This window comes from Pteropus alecto, unplaced genomic scaffold (assembly GCF_000325575.1).
Source record: "Pteropus alecto unplaced genomic scaffold, ASM32557v1 scaffold20, whole genome shotgun sequence".
Taxonomy (NCBI): Eukaryota; Metazoa; Chordata; class Mammalia; order Chiroptera; family Pteropodidae; genus Pteropus; species Pteropus alecto.
In genome coordinates, this window is record NW_006436298.1 from 21,559,902 (window position 1) to 21,573,825 (window position 13,924).

General features: G+C 34.2%; 1 long non-coding RNA gene across 1 annotated transcript in view; it reads left to right on the forward strand.

Annotated features, from left to right (window-relative positions):
- LOC112480624 overlaps positions 1-13,924 on the forward strand; it is a 128,272-nt gene that overhangs the window by 61,451 nt on the left and 52,897 nt on the right. Inside the window, exon 3 of the long non-coding RNA XR_003046704.1 lies at positions 1,869-1,918. This is a non-coding gene — a long non-coding RNA (uncharacterized LOC112480624). The remainder of the gene's footprint in view (positions 1-1,868; positions 1,919-13,924) is intronic.

Genomic DNA, 13,924 nt, shown 5'->3' on the forward strand with positions numbered 1-13,924 from the left:
AGAAATGACAGAGTTAGGGCAGTAGAGTGAGGTGGGGAGTGGGATTATAGCCAGCATGGCTGGTGCCCAAAAAGATAGGAGAAGGTAAGACCGAAGGCAGTTTGGGGTGTATTTGAAAGAAGCTTGGGATATTTTTGTACAGCAGACAAGAGGGACCCATAGACTATTTCTGATAAGAATAGTGACCTAATCAAAGCAGAGCTCAAACTCAAAGCAGAAGCTACTTGCCAGATGAACTGTTCAGAAGAGTCAAGGGGCTATAGTCAAGGAGCCAAGTATGAGGTCAAAACCAAATTAGAGATGAAGCAGTGGGAAAAGAAAGCAGCAGAGGGTTGTAAAAAAGTGCTGAAGAAAAAACAGATTTGACTTGATGTTTAATTAGATATGATGGAGGTGGGTGAGGAGTGAGGCAAGATGACTCATGTTTAGAGCCCGAGAGAACAAGTGTATTCTTAACAAACAAGGAAGTCCGCAGAAACTAGTTCTTTAGGAAGTTTAATTTTAGAAATTTTGAGTTTGAGGTGCTGTCAGAGTATCTAAATTTAGTCCCTTTGTTGGATCTTTTATTGCTGAGGATAAAAAGTCCATTCTATTACCGGAGAGTCCTGCTCTAAACCAGTCACCTACTTAAATTTCTCCAGTAAGATTCAGGAGACTGAAGAATCTGCAAGACAAATAAATTTTTCCTTGTTAACGTTAGTACTTCTCACACTAGAATGTTCACAACTCATAATGGTTCTTTTCACTAGATCTTACCAAAGATGCCTTCCATGCTACCACCCAATACAATTATACAGTTACATAAATGGAATTGGAACTCTGGGAGAAGACAGGGTTAGAGAGAGAGAGAGATTGATTGATTTGGGAGTTATTTGCATGGGAGTAAGTGGGAAAGCAAGAGGGCAATAGATTTTCTGTGTATATGCTTTAGCAAGTTCTGGTTGGTGGCTGGCTATGTCTTTTAAGATCACAGTGTACTAGGGCACAGTGAGTCATTCTGTGCTGTTTTCTTCTTCAGTCCTACCCTGCAGTTGTCTCTAATCAACTTCCTCTTATTTCTAACCATTTTGCCAGTGTTCCTATCTAAGCATTTCTCCTGTCTCCACTAAGGTCAGAGAAAAGAGAAATAGGCTGGAATCACCATCTCATCAACAAATGTTTGTGGAGTTACTTGTATGTGCTTAGCATCATTCTAGGTGTTTCTATCCTATTATATGAGTGATTTAAATTATATAAAAAAGATTTACTTTAATAGGGCAATTGTTAAAAGTTAGAATGAATTATTGAGAGAGGTCATATATTCTAAACATAGAAGAAATGGTTAGGTTGGGTGCTGCCTGATAATTGATAGTGGAACACACGATCTTATATGTTCTTGGTATAATATGAATATATTTTTAATTATATTTGTTGTTGACATATGGGTCAAGTATTTTTTCCCACTCTTTTCCACATCTGTATAAGCAGAGCCCTTATAATTGAGCTCGTGTTTCTTTTAATATATGACTACTTTGATATCTGCTATATTTTCCATATGGGCTTGTATATTGGCCAATGAAAGAGGAAATTCCATTCTTTTCCTTAAATCTGTTTTCTTTAAAGTTATTGTGGAAATAATGTATATATTGGAATCAGTTCTGAATCATGTTCTTTAAGTGAAAGTGCTAAATAATTTTCTTATATATAGCAGATATTATGCAAATGACATAACCTTTTTGAATGCATTAAATAGAGAAAATAGTGTTCTAATTCAACATGAGGTGTCTATTTTGTATAACTACAACATTTGCAATTTAGGGAATAGTGGTAGCTTAAGGTTCAGGCAGGAGGTCAGTGAAAGAGTAATACAATTTTCCTTTTTTCTGCAGATTTCTGTGAATAGACCAGAAGCCTACTTCTACAGGATATTTGGATGCAGGTGAGGCTTATTTGAAACAAATCTACTTTACAGTGCCACAGTCTTAACCTCTTTCCCCTGGAGCCCCAGCCTGTGAGTGCAGAGTTCTTACCTGTTTCCCCGCTAGTACTATCAGAAGTTCCTACCCTAACCTTGGCCCTGCTTTAGCCTTTTTCCCTTGGTAGCTTTGATAGAAGTAGCAGAAGGACCTGATGTGTGCTTGACATGGGGGATATATTTTTGGGAAGTATTTTTCCTCTTAATCATCTCTGTTCTAACTACTCTTTCTAGGTGGAGCTTTACTCTAATTACAGTAAAAGCTAAATAATGTGAACTTCAGTCTAGGAACTTTTTAGTTCCAAATTTTTTGAGTTAGAGATAGTTGTTCAAATAATTTTCTTGCTTATTGGTACTTTTCATCTGCTTTTAGGTACACATCTAGTTAGTTAATTGATTAATCATCTAATTTCTACTGGCAGGATAATGGACAAGTAACAACATGTCTAAGCTTATTTTCCAATTTAAAAGTGGGCATAACCACACTTTAATTCTAGGTTTGTTCTGAGAATTAAACAAACAAGATCATGCATAATGCCAAGAACACATATTTTATAAAAGAATCAGTTCAGTTCAGTTTGCCACCAGTAGTGTGATTCTGAATTTCAGTTTCGAGAATGGCTCAAAAAAATTTATATTAACTTACTATAATAGTAACACTTTTTTTTTTTTTACAGCATAGTGGCCAGACATTTATTTAACTTATAAAGTGTTCCCCCTGATAAGTCTAGCACTCTCCCACACCATACAAAATTATTACAATATTATTGGTTATATTCCCTATGCTGCACTTTACATCCCTGCCAATTTGTACCTCTTGATCCCTTGACCTTTTTGAGCCATCCCCCCAACCCTCCTCCCACCTGGCTACCATCGGTTTGCTCTCTATATCTGTGAGTTTGTTTCTGTTTTGTTTGTTAATTTATTATGTTTTTAAAATTCCAAATATAAATGAAATCATATGGTATTTGTCTTTCTCTGACTTATTTCACTTAGCATAATACTCTCTAGGTCTATCCATGTGTTGCATATGGTAATATTTTGTTCTTTTTTATGGCCTAGTACTATTCCATTGTATGTATGCACCACTTCTTTATCCAATTGTCTATTGGTGGACACTTAGGTTGCTTCCATATCTTGGCTATTGTAAATAATGCTGCAATGAACATAGGGATACATATATCTTTTCAAATTAGTGTTTGGGATTTCTTTGGATAAATAGCCAGAATTGGGGTTGCTGGGTGATATGGTAGTTCTATTTTTAATTTTTTGAGAAACCTTCACACTGTTTTCCATAGTGGCTACACCACTTTACAGTTCCATGAGGGTTCTCTTTTCTCTACATCCTCACCAACACATTTTTGTTGATTTTTTTGATGATAGCCAGTCTGACAGGTATGAGGTGATATCTTATTGTGGTTTTAATTTGCATCTTCTCATATGTCTATTGGCTATGTGTCTTCTTTTGAGATATGTCTATTCAGGTCCTCTGCCCATTTTTAGTCAGAGTGTCTTTTTGGTGGTAAGTTGTATGAGTTCCTTATATATTTTGGATATTAACCCCTTATGGGATTTATTATTGGCAAATATTGTCTCCTATTCAGTAAGTTGTCTTTTTGTTTTTTTGATGGTTTCCTCTGCTGAATGGCAACCACTTTTTGAGTGCTTATTATATGTGAGGCTCTGTCTTAAGCACTTAATATTAACCTTTTTAATTATCATTATAGCACCAGGTGGCAAGTTTCATGATCTTTATTTTATAAAGCTTGGATAGAAGTAACTTGCCTGGTGATAGCCTGTTGAAGTCTGTTTGACACCAAGGTCTGTACTTCTAACTACCTCCTTGTGACCATCTTCTAAATTCTGGTGCCATATTTTGAAAGTACAATACACAAACTTGAGCACTTATTCTTCAGTGATGATTTTGAGATTGACTGTGAGATGACAGATGTTACAATTGGAGTGGAAAAGGATTATGGACTTGGAACTCTGTGATGGGGTATACCATGGATCAGGGCATCTAAGGGCAGCTTTTCTTCCTTTCTAGAACATTGGCTAAGAACTCGAGCTTTGGAATCATATATCTTGGGTTGTATTCCTACTCTACCACTTAGTAGCTTTGTGATCTAAGACTGGCTCAGCTTTCTGAGCATCAGTTTCCTCATCATAAAATGGGGATAATATTGCACCATTTTATGAGTTAATACATGTAGATTTTTTAAAATAGTGGTTGACCCTTGGTAAGCTGTTAAACATTGTTAGTATTTCTGTGCCCTTCACTTTATATCTCTCTTCAGGCTGTCTCCATGTGTGCATAGTTGCACTCTTGCTAAGGGATGCATAGATTTATTTAAAGATATTGTGATGCCTGTTACTAGGATCATAACCTGCTTTTGCAGTTTTTAATAAAGGGAAAAGTTGACTATTACTCATAAATTTCTTCCATCTTCAGAAACAGTATTGCTCAATAATTCATGGGGTTAATAATCTTTTAAGTATTTAATTTGACTTCAAATTTATGAAATTGAAACCTGTTAAAACATCAGTGCTAACAAAAGCCAAATATATTGAGTGACCCAATTGACCTTATCTTTGGTCATAATTTCAGATTACTAATAAAAGAGAATTTAAAATATGTAGCTATATACAATCTTTTTTATTTTTGTGTGTGTTTTGTGAATGAGGTAGATGGTTAGACATCTTAGCCTTTTTGCCAAGCTCTAAGAAGAGTTAATAAAGTTATGTAAAATACATCAAACTCCTCAAGAGAGAAGTGTTATATTAATACCTGCCTCACAGTGATGTTACACTCAGACTTAATGATAGAAAGTTTGCAAATTGCCTTGGTACTCCCAGTAACATCCTGATGAAGCATCATTTTGTTTTATTGCAAGGAGCTCTAAGTTACACAGAATGCAAGTTAAGGGTGAAATAATTTCCCAGTCTTTATTTTACAATCAAAAGTACATAAAATAAAAAACATTTTCTTCAGTCGTGAATGATAATGTTGATCATTTATATATTTTCTCTCTCTACTACTTTTGGGAGAGGAGAATTATAATGCATAGTTTAATCGAGTACCCATCATTAAATTATATAGTGGCAGAAATAGCGATTGTAATACAGAGACCTTTAAGGACACTAGTATTCAAATATTTAAAAATTAAATTCCAGTTTTAAAGGAGTCAAACCCTTTTTTATATGATTACTATTAAGTTTGGCATTTTTGAGACATGTCTTAAATCGATACCTGTAATACTTACAAACATCAGTAGGGAGAATAGTATTGTAAACACATAGTCTTGCTGTAGGGTACATTTTAAATGTCTAAACACTAATCAATATAGAGAAATTAAGTATTGACTAAAATAGGTTTATAATAAGTAATTATTGGTTTGCTCTTTTAGAAATTAGACATTTTCACTTTGGGAATAAAGAGTAAATTTACTGTCATGAAATTAAAGTGTCTTTGACCTTTTTGTACAGCTTTCCTCTCTCTATGAAATGATTAGGTTTAAATATGATTGCACAGCTGTATTATGTTGCAAGCGTCAATTTTTAATTATTATAAGGTCAATGTTAGAACAAATGTGATTAGTACAGCACCTCAGTGCACTTATTTACTTTCCACTCAAAAACCACCCTGTGTTTACCAAAACCAATCTGAACCTCTCTATACTGATATGATTAATTAGATTTATGCCAGATCTTTTTTTTCTTTCAGTGTTCTTCTTATGTATGTTATTTTGTTGATTCTTTTAGTTTTTAAAAATACAAATTGCTTTATTTATCTCTTCCCTTCATATAGGGACATTTATTTTTCTGTGTTCATGTATATGTGTCTCTGTGTGTATAATCATGGATATCAATAACTTTACAATTCTCCTGCCTTTGTATAACATGATGTCTTAGTCAACTTGGGCTGCTATAACAGATACCATAGACGGGGTGGCTTGAACAACAAACATTTGTTTTTTATAGTTCCAAAGGCTGGGAAGTCCAAGATCAAGGCAGATTCAGTGTCTGGTGGGAGCCCTCTTTCTGGTTTGCAGATGGCTATCTTCTGGTTATGTCCTCACATGGACTTGCTTTATTGCATGAACATGAAGACACACAGAGTTCTTCCTCTTCTTCTAAGATATTAATTCTATTGTGAGGGTGTCCCCGTCATAACCTCATCTAAACATAATTACCTCCCACAGGCCCCAGCTCCAAATATCAGGATTAATTAATTTATGTGAAGCCTATCTAAAGAAAAGGAGTTTCACCAAGCGTAAGCTGATTCAAAGTGGTTTCGTGAACCACTTATTCTCCTACTCTAGCTCCATCACTGCCTTAGCCCTTACTACCTACATACCAAAATATTTATGAATAATGTAGCATAAACATGGCTAGAGAAATTCTTTTACTTTTAAGCAGGATATTATAAAAGCAAGCATGAAATGTGTTATAAATGAAAATTTTAGAAAGATCATGAATATATGATTTAATAGAACATTAAAAGTCACAGAAATATTGTTGATCAAGGTTCAAATCACTTTATTCTTCCTACTATGGAACTTGGTTAAAATCTTTTTGAACCAGGAAATGTCACTGTTTTTAGAGATCATACATCTGATATTTAACAAAGTAAGGGTAGAGAAGGTAATAGTGGGATGTTGGAGGTAGATATTTTTAGGTGGTAAGACAGGGCCTCCTGAAGTTTGTGACATGTGAATAGAGGCCTAGATGAACTATGGAACTAGCCATGTAACTACTTGGCAGAAGAACATTCTAGGCAGAGTGAATATCCCACTAACTCATCTCCCAAGGCCCACTCCAAAACCTTCCCCTTCGTCCAGGGCACTCCTCATACCCAAATACCTTCCATTTTTCCAGGCTCAGGGAAGTTATCCTTTTGCCTCAAGTAGAGCCATTTGTCGTCCATCCACCCTACTCTTCTCTCCAGATTCTATGGCTTCTCTAAGCAGAAGCATTTCCAAATGGAACCCTGTTAATTTTATACTTCAGCAAGAGAGTTTCCAGACTTCTGGGAGGCCAAGATTCATTTCCTCTTTGGTAGGTGGAAGAGGACAGTATCTCTCATTCTTTTGGGTTTTCAAAGAAGCAAGAAAATACTCAAATGATTATTATTATAGATTATCTTGCCACGTTATGCCACATTATGATAAAATGTTTTGAAGTTTGATTGACTACAGTGTCTACCAAAGCCATAGAACCAAATATCAGCACTAATTAATTTATATGATTCAATCAGTGAATCAATCAGGTGATCTATTCAGGTATTTGAAAACACCTGGAGTAGGTTTTCTATGATAAGTAGCTTTAGGTTAGAAGGTTGTGCATGGTCAACTTATGTAACTGTCTTTATTTATTTTTATTTTTTAATTTTTTTTGAAAGCAGATTTATTTATTTATAAATTTATTATTATTATTTTTTTGGTGACATTGGTTAACGAAATCCAATGTTTCAGGTGTACAATTTAACAGTAAGGCATATATATATTTACGTTGTGTGTTCACCTCCCATAGTTTAGATTTCTTTCTGTCATCACATATTTGACCCCTTTTACCCCATCTACCTCTCCCCTCTCCCCTCCCCTCTAGTAATCACTAGTCTAATGTCCATATCCATGAGTTTCTGTTTGTCTTGTTTGTTGCTTTTGGTTTATATCCCACATATAAATGATATCATGTGGTTTTCAACTTTTTCTGTCTGGCTTATTTCGCTTAGCGTGATTATCTCAAGGTCCATGCATGTTATCGCAAATGGCTGTATTTCATCTCTTCTTATGACTAAGTAATATTCCATTGTACATATGTACCACAGCTTCTTTATCCAGTCATCTATCATAGGACAATTCCATTGCTTCCGTGTCCTGGCCACCGTGAATAATGCTGCTGTGAATATCGGTGTGAAAATATCATTTTGGATATGAGTTTTCAAGTCTTTGGGGGTAAATACCCAGTAGAGAGATTGCTGGATCATATGGTGGATCGATTCTTAGTTTTTTGAGGAACCTCCATACTGTTTTCCATAGCGGCTGTACCAATTTGCAGTCCTACCAGCAGTGTATATAACTGTCTTTAGCTGTGAGTGATAGAAAGCCCTGGCAAAAGTGACAAAATGCACAGTAGTATCAAACCACTCACTCAGTTTCTCTGAGCCTCTATCTCTCATCTGCTCCTATCAGAAATGACTATCGTGAAGACTCAATAAACTAATGAGTGCGAAGTTGCTTTATAGTTATTATGTAAGAAGATATTAGATAAGAATAACCGTTTAGAATTAGAAAAAAGTTTAATCTTGAATCTTGGTTCTGCTGCTTACTAGTTATGGCTAAGTTTCTTTGAATCTTGACATCTTCATTTGAAAATTCGTTCAAAAAATATTTTAGTAGCTTGCATAACTAGACACTGTGCTAACTATTAGAAAAGTATAACTATGATAAAAATACTCATGCACGCAAAAGTTTGTCTTGAGAAATAATTTATCTACAGCATCCAGTATGTTTGGTGAATAGTGGGTAGAAGTAATTATTATTAACATGTTAGTTCATACCTTTCCTTGAATTCTAGACTTTTGTATCAGACTTCTTATTTATTATTTCTGCTTGGATATAGTATAGATATTTCAAATATACCACGTCAAAAAAAACAAACTCTCAATATTTTTTTTGCCATCTTCCTTACCTCAGTAAGTAGTAAAGTCATACTTAATTTCTTAGGCCTAAAATCTCTTAATCATCCTTCTCTCCCTGTTTCTTCTCACATGCTATATCGAGTTTAGCTGACACACTCACTGAAGATCTTGTAAATAAAGAAACAGAGGCTTAGAGAGTTTAAGTAACGTGTACAGGATCCCATATGTAGTAAAATAAGTAGAGACATCAGGATTCCAGCTCAAGTCTTCTGATTTCAAGTCCAGTGCTCTTTCTGTTTCACTATTATACATTTTCTTTTACTATTTTGAGGTATCAGGGCATGAGTAAGATTTTCCTTTATCATCTTGGTTAATTAAATGAACTAGTGCTTGTTGATTTAACACTCATGTAATAATTATCATCTCTAACAAATACCAAAGTGTGTAAATGTAGCCAGAAAATTATAAAGTACCAAAGAAAACTATTTGGTTCTGGAAATCCCATCTCAATGGGAGGATAAAAGGAGATTTATATCATCGAGTAAATAGAACACTGATGGAAAGCATATTTCATATGAGCAATGCTTTGAGGTACTAGCCTAGAAAACTGATGGTATCCTTCAGAATCTGTTAAAAGCCATAACATAAGCAATAGAGGGAATTGAAAGTCTCTTCAAATATCTACTCTGTCTAGTTGTGAGGAAATCTCCTGGACAGTACGAATTGCAATTATTTTTTCCAAACAAAATGAACACTCTTCTCTGTTGCCAAACACAGCAGGTTAAGGGTTAGATGAAGAGAAAAAAACAAGGGAGAACCTATGTATACTGATTTAAAGAATGCTGAGTGTAACAGTTATTAATTGCAGTAAAAAGGTACTAATTAGACTTGCATTTGATGTTGAAAGCAGCAACCTTCACTGCGATTTCTCAAACACATTTTAAAATGAAAATATAGGGACCTAAGAAGGTGATTTGATTAAAACTCTTCACCTTCAACATTGGTAATTACCACACTAATTTTTATTGCAGTCTCTTTGAATATTAGTTATACATTTAATTTTCTGATGCCTGTTATAGACACAGCTAACTCCTAGGAGTTGATATGGTAATACACTCATCATAGTAGAAATGAACATTGGTAGAAAAGTTGCTTCTTGCAGTCATGGAAATGTTAAATTGTTAAGTGTAATACACTTCTTTTTAATTTAAGCATTTAGAGTAAATATGTTACACATTAGGAGATTCTGATTCATGCATTTTGGAGTAGGTTATCTCTTATTAGAGTCATAAAATAGGTGTCTGTTTTTCTAATTAAGTATTTTAACATAAACCTTGAATGTAATAAGGTAGTATTAAAAGATTATAGAAAGGTAACTCATAAGGTTGACCTTATGAGGATGATGAACCTGCCAAAGAAGCTAGTGCAGTTTTCAAGTCTTTTAAAAGTATGGTATAAAGAAAGAGGTGGTCATGCTGCTGTTGCCCTGTTGGTGGGAGCACATATGGACTGTTGTCTTTATCCATGAGGACTGTAGCTTTGGTGGAGAAGGAGAAGAACCAGCATTGGAAGAGGATTTGAAACCATGCTAATGAAGCCAGTTCTGAAAGTCATGGGAATATTTAGTCTAGAGACAAAGACATAGATGTATTAGCTCTCCTTATTTTTTTTTTTTCCCCAGAGAAAGAAGCATTGGTAAGCTGAAGTGCTTGCTGTATTGGTTAGTAAATATTTAGAATTTCACCACTGCCTCTGTCTACAACATAATATTTTCCTCAAGTGTGTTGAAAGCCATTATAATGACTGAGTTTTTTTTTTTTTAAATAAAGGATATATTTTCCATAAAGAGCAGTAGGGATTGTGAATAATATACATAATATATATTTCTAGATATATATCCAGAAAATATTTGAAAAATGTATATTTCAGAAAAAAATGTTTTTTTCATATATATTCCAAAAAGTACACTCATATTTTTATATTACTTCTTATATAAGTTGATAGTTATATAAGGAATCATGTATAAAACCTCAGTTGCCTGATGCTGTATTTTCAATTTATTTGAGGGATTTTTTGATGTCTATGATGGCCTGACACCCTTGGCAGCTGTCTAGCTTACCCGCCCCTTAACTAAACTTTGGTTGGATAGCATGTTTATTGGAAAGATACATAATAAAAGCGAATAGAGTTTAATCTCTGAGATATAAGACACTAAAGTTCATCCCAACCCTATAATACTCTAATAGGAAAGTCAAAAGGTAATTTGGTATTCAAGGATATACAAAACTATTCAGCTAACCAATTGATCTGTTTTTGTATTTGTCTCGAAATTAGAATACAGTGATTGTAGCTACAGCCCAATTACCATAAAGAACAGTCAGTAAAATTCACACACTGTTCGCCTTCCTGTTGTACTGTCTCTCAAAAGATTAGTGTTCTTGATTATAGAATAACCAAATAAAATAACCAAATAAAATGATTGCATTTTTGACTTTTCAGGATAAAATTTAAAAAAAAAAATGAAGTTGATATCTAGAGTGGAGAACCAACATTTTTCTTTCATTACTAATGTTACTTGTAACCTCTGATTAAGACAGAAGCAGTTTGCTGAAGAGGCAGTTTGTGTGAAGTGTAAACAGAGGGTGGTTTATACATTTGCAGATTGGATTTTGCCGCTAGTCACATTTTATTTTAAACCATTTAACCATGAAAGCTATACACACATATACATCTGCATATATGTATATTAATCAGTTGCTCCTTATAAAATGTTTCAATCAAATTCAAAGGATAAGTAGTATGCGCATTTTTTTTTCTTTTGTCTCTTAGTGACTGTGGATTTGCTGTGGTTCACTCCTACTTTTTGCCAGCCTGATGTAACTGTTCTACAAGGGGGCTGCCCTGTGACCTTGACTTTGTTAATGTAGGAATCTCACTAGCTCAGCTCTGTAAAATAATTCTGCTTGAAAACTTAGTCATAGTCCATGCTAATTATCCAGGAGCTAAACATCAAGTTTGTGATTTAGGCTTATTTGCTCTTTACTGCCATTCAGTAGGGAAATAATGAAATATTAGAGATAAACTTACAGAGAAGGAAATGACATCTTTATGCAGAAAACTATAACATCTGTTGAAGTCCATTAACCAATTTGAAAGATAATATGCTCTTGGTTGGGAAGACTCAATGACACAAAATGTCGATAATGGCAAACCAATACATACATTTGATGTAATTCTAACTGGAATCTCAGTATTTTAAAATATATTGGATAAAATGGTACTGACTTTTTGAATACAAAAGAATGAACCACAAAAGTAGCCAAGAAGGTTAGGAAATGATGAATAGTGAGAATAAATTTGTTTCAATATATATTAAAACATTAATCCATTACTAATAAACACTATGATATTGGAAGAGTAAAATAGAGAGCTCAAGCCAGTATATGAGAGATTTAATATATGGCAATTTTGGAGGAGGATACATGTTTCATTTCATAAATAGTGTTAATACAACTGGGTGTTCATTTTGAAGAAAGTAAAAATGGGCTCTTAATTTCTTTTATCATATACAAGATACAAATTCCAACATGAGTAGGGGTTTATATATTATGAATTTATTGAAAAAAGTTATTAACTATCTTTTATTAGTTGAGTTGGAGAGATCTTCAAAAAATAAAGATAAACCATGAGAAACTATACCGACCACCCTTCTCTCCCCGCAACAAAGTGAAAGCCACAGAAAACTTTATTCGAGGTTTCTTATACCAGTTAACTTGATGGAGATGTGGTAACTTATAGAAAGGTAAAAGGAAGTCAAGGAAAACAAACACATTATGAAAGAAAGGAAGGAAGGAAGGAGAGAAGGAAGGAGGGAAGGAAGGAACGAAGGAGGGAAGGAAAGAAAGAAGGAAGAAAGAAAATTCTCAATGAAAAATACCTTGAAAGATGTAGAAATGTGTGTGTATACATATGCATAAAGAGAACAATGAGACAGTGGTCACTAAAGTGTTAACAGTAGATGTTGCAGTGCTGTGAAATTTCTAATAATGTTTGCTCTCATTATGCTTTTCTGTATTGATTAAATTTCATTTAAACAAACATTTATAATTATATAAATAGAATAATAACTGATGAAGTTACTCTGACTAGAGGGCAGTCAGGCCTGAGGGGTAAGAAGAAATTAAGGGAAAGATTTTACACGTGCACAAGAAGGTAGTAGGTTACTACATAATGTAAGAACTGTTAATAGTTTTGTCTTCATAACAATAATTGACATGTTAAGAATACTCACAATTTGTTATAGAATATGAAGCTTTTATTTATTTTCTTTTAATTTTTGCAGTGTTTGTAGAAAAAGAGGGATAAGCTTATAAGAAAGGGGGGAACATCATTTTTGCTACTTCTGTAAATGTGGTGGTTTTGTACTGTATCAGCTAAGCTTTGTCTGTTTCTCACTTTTCCTTGTATGGTTCTGGGTTAGAGTTGCCACAACAGAAATGTGAATAAGATTTGGGGGTAAAAGTGAAACAGCATACACTCTGATATATGTACCTAATGAACTTATGAATCTAGTGAGTAGATTTACACATTGCCAAGTAGTTTTTTTAGTGCTGGTGCGAAAATAAAATGAGAAGAGAGATATGGACTCAAGAAGCAACTGTTCTGCATAAAATTTAGAGAAATCAAAGGAACAGTTTCGAGAAAAATTAGAGGAAATATAAGGAAGTTAGGATTTTCTGTGTTAAAAAAAAGTTTCTCTTCTTTAGCCTCCTAAAAAAAATTCTCCTAGTCAATGATGCCATCAGAGTAAAGATCAAATTCAGTATGGTAAAGATCTCAAGAGTCTGCCTGTAAGACCTTTTGTTGTAACCTGAAAAAATGTAAAAGTATGCTTAACAGGACTTCTAAGAATATTTGGGTATGCCCTTTCTGCTAAAAATAGAGCCCCTGAAGACTCTTGACTAGACAAAACAAAACTTCCAAGTATCTTAAGGGCATTGTCCCACAGGACATTAATGCTTAGGCCAAGTATTTTTTTTTTTTTTTGGAAGAAATTGGGATGTGACTTTTGTTGAATGGAATGGATTACAATTAGACACACAGGAAGCCCACAAGTTTTAAAAGGAATTATAGAAACTTGGAATGAAAGGAATACGATAGTACAAAATGATAAGAAGTTTTTGTTTCCCTAACCTGCAGAAAGCAAGCTGAAAAAAACTAATTACAAGGATGACTTGTCTAATGGGGAAAGAGGGTTGACTCAGAGAGCAGAACTAAGATCTCAGAGGTAGCAGCCAAAAGCGCCAATGAATCATTCTTAGGAAACA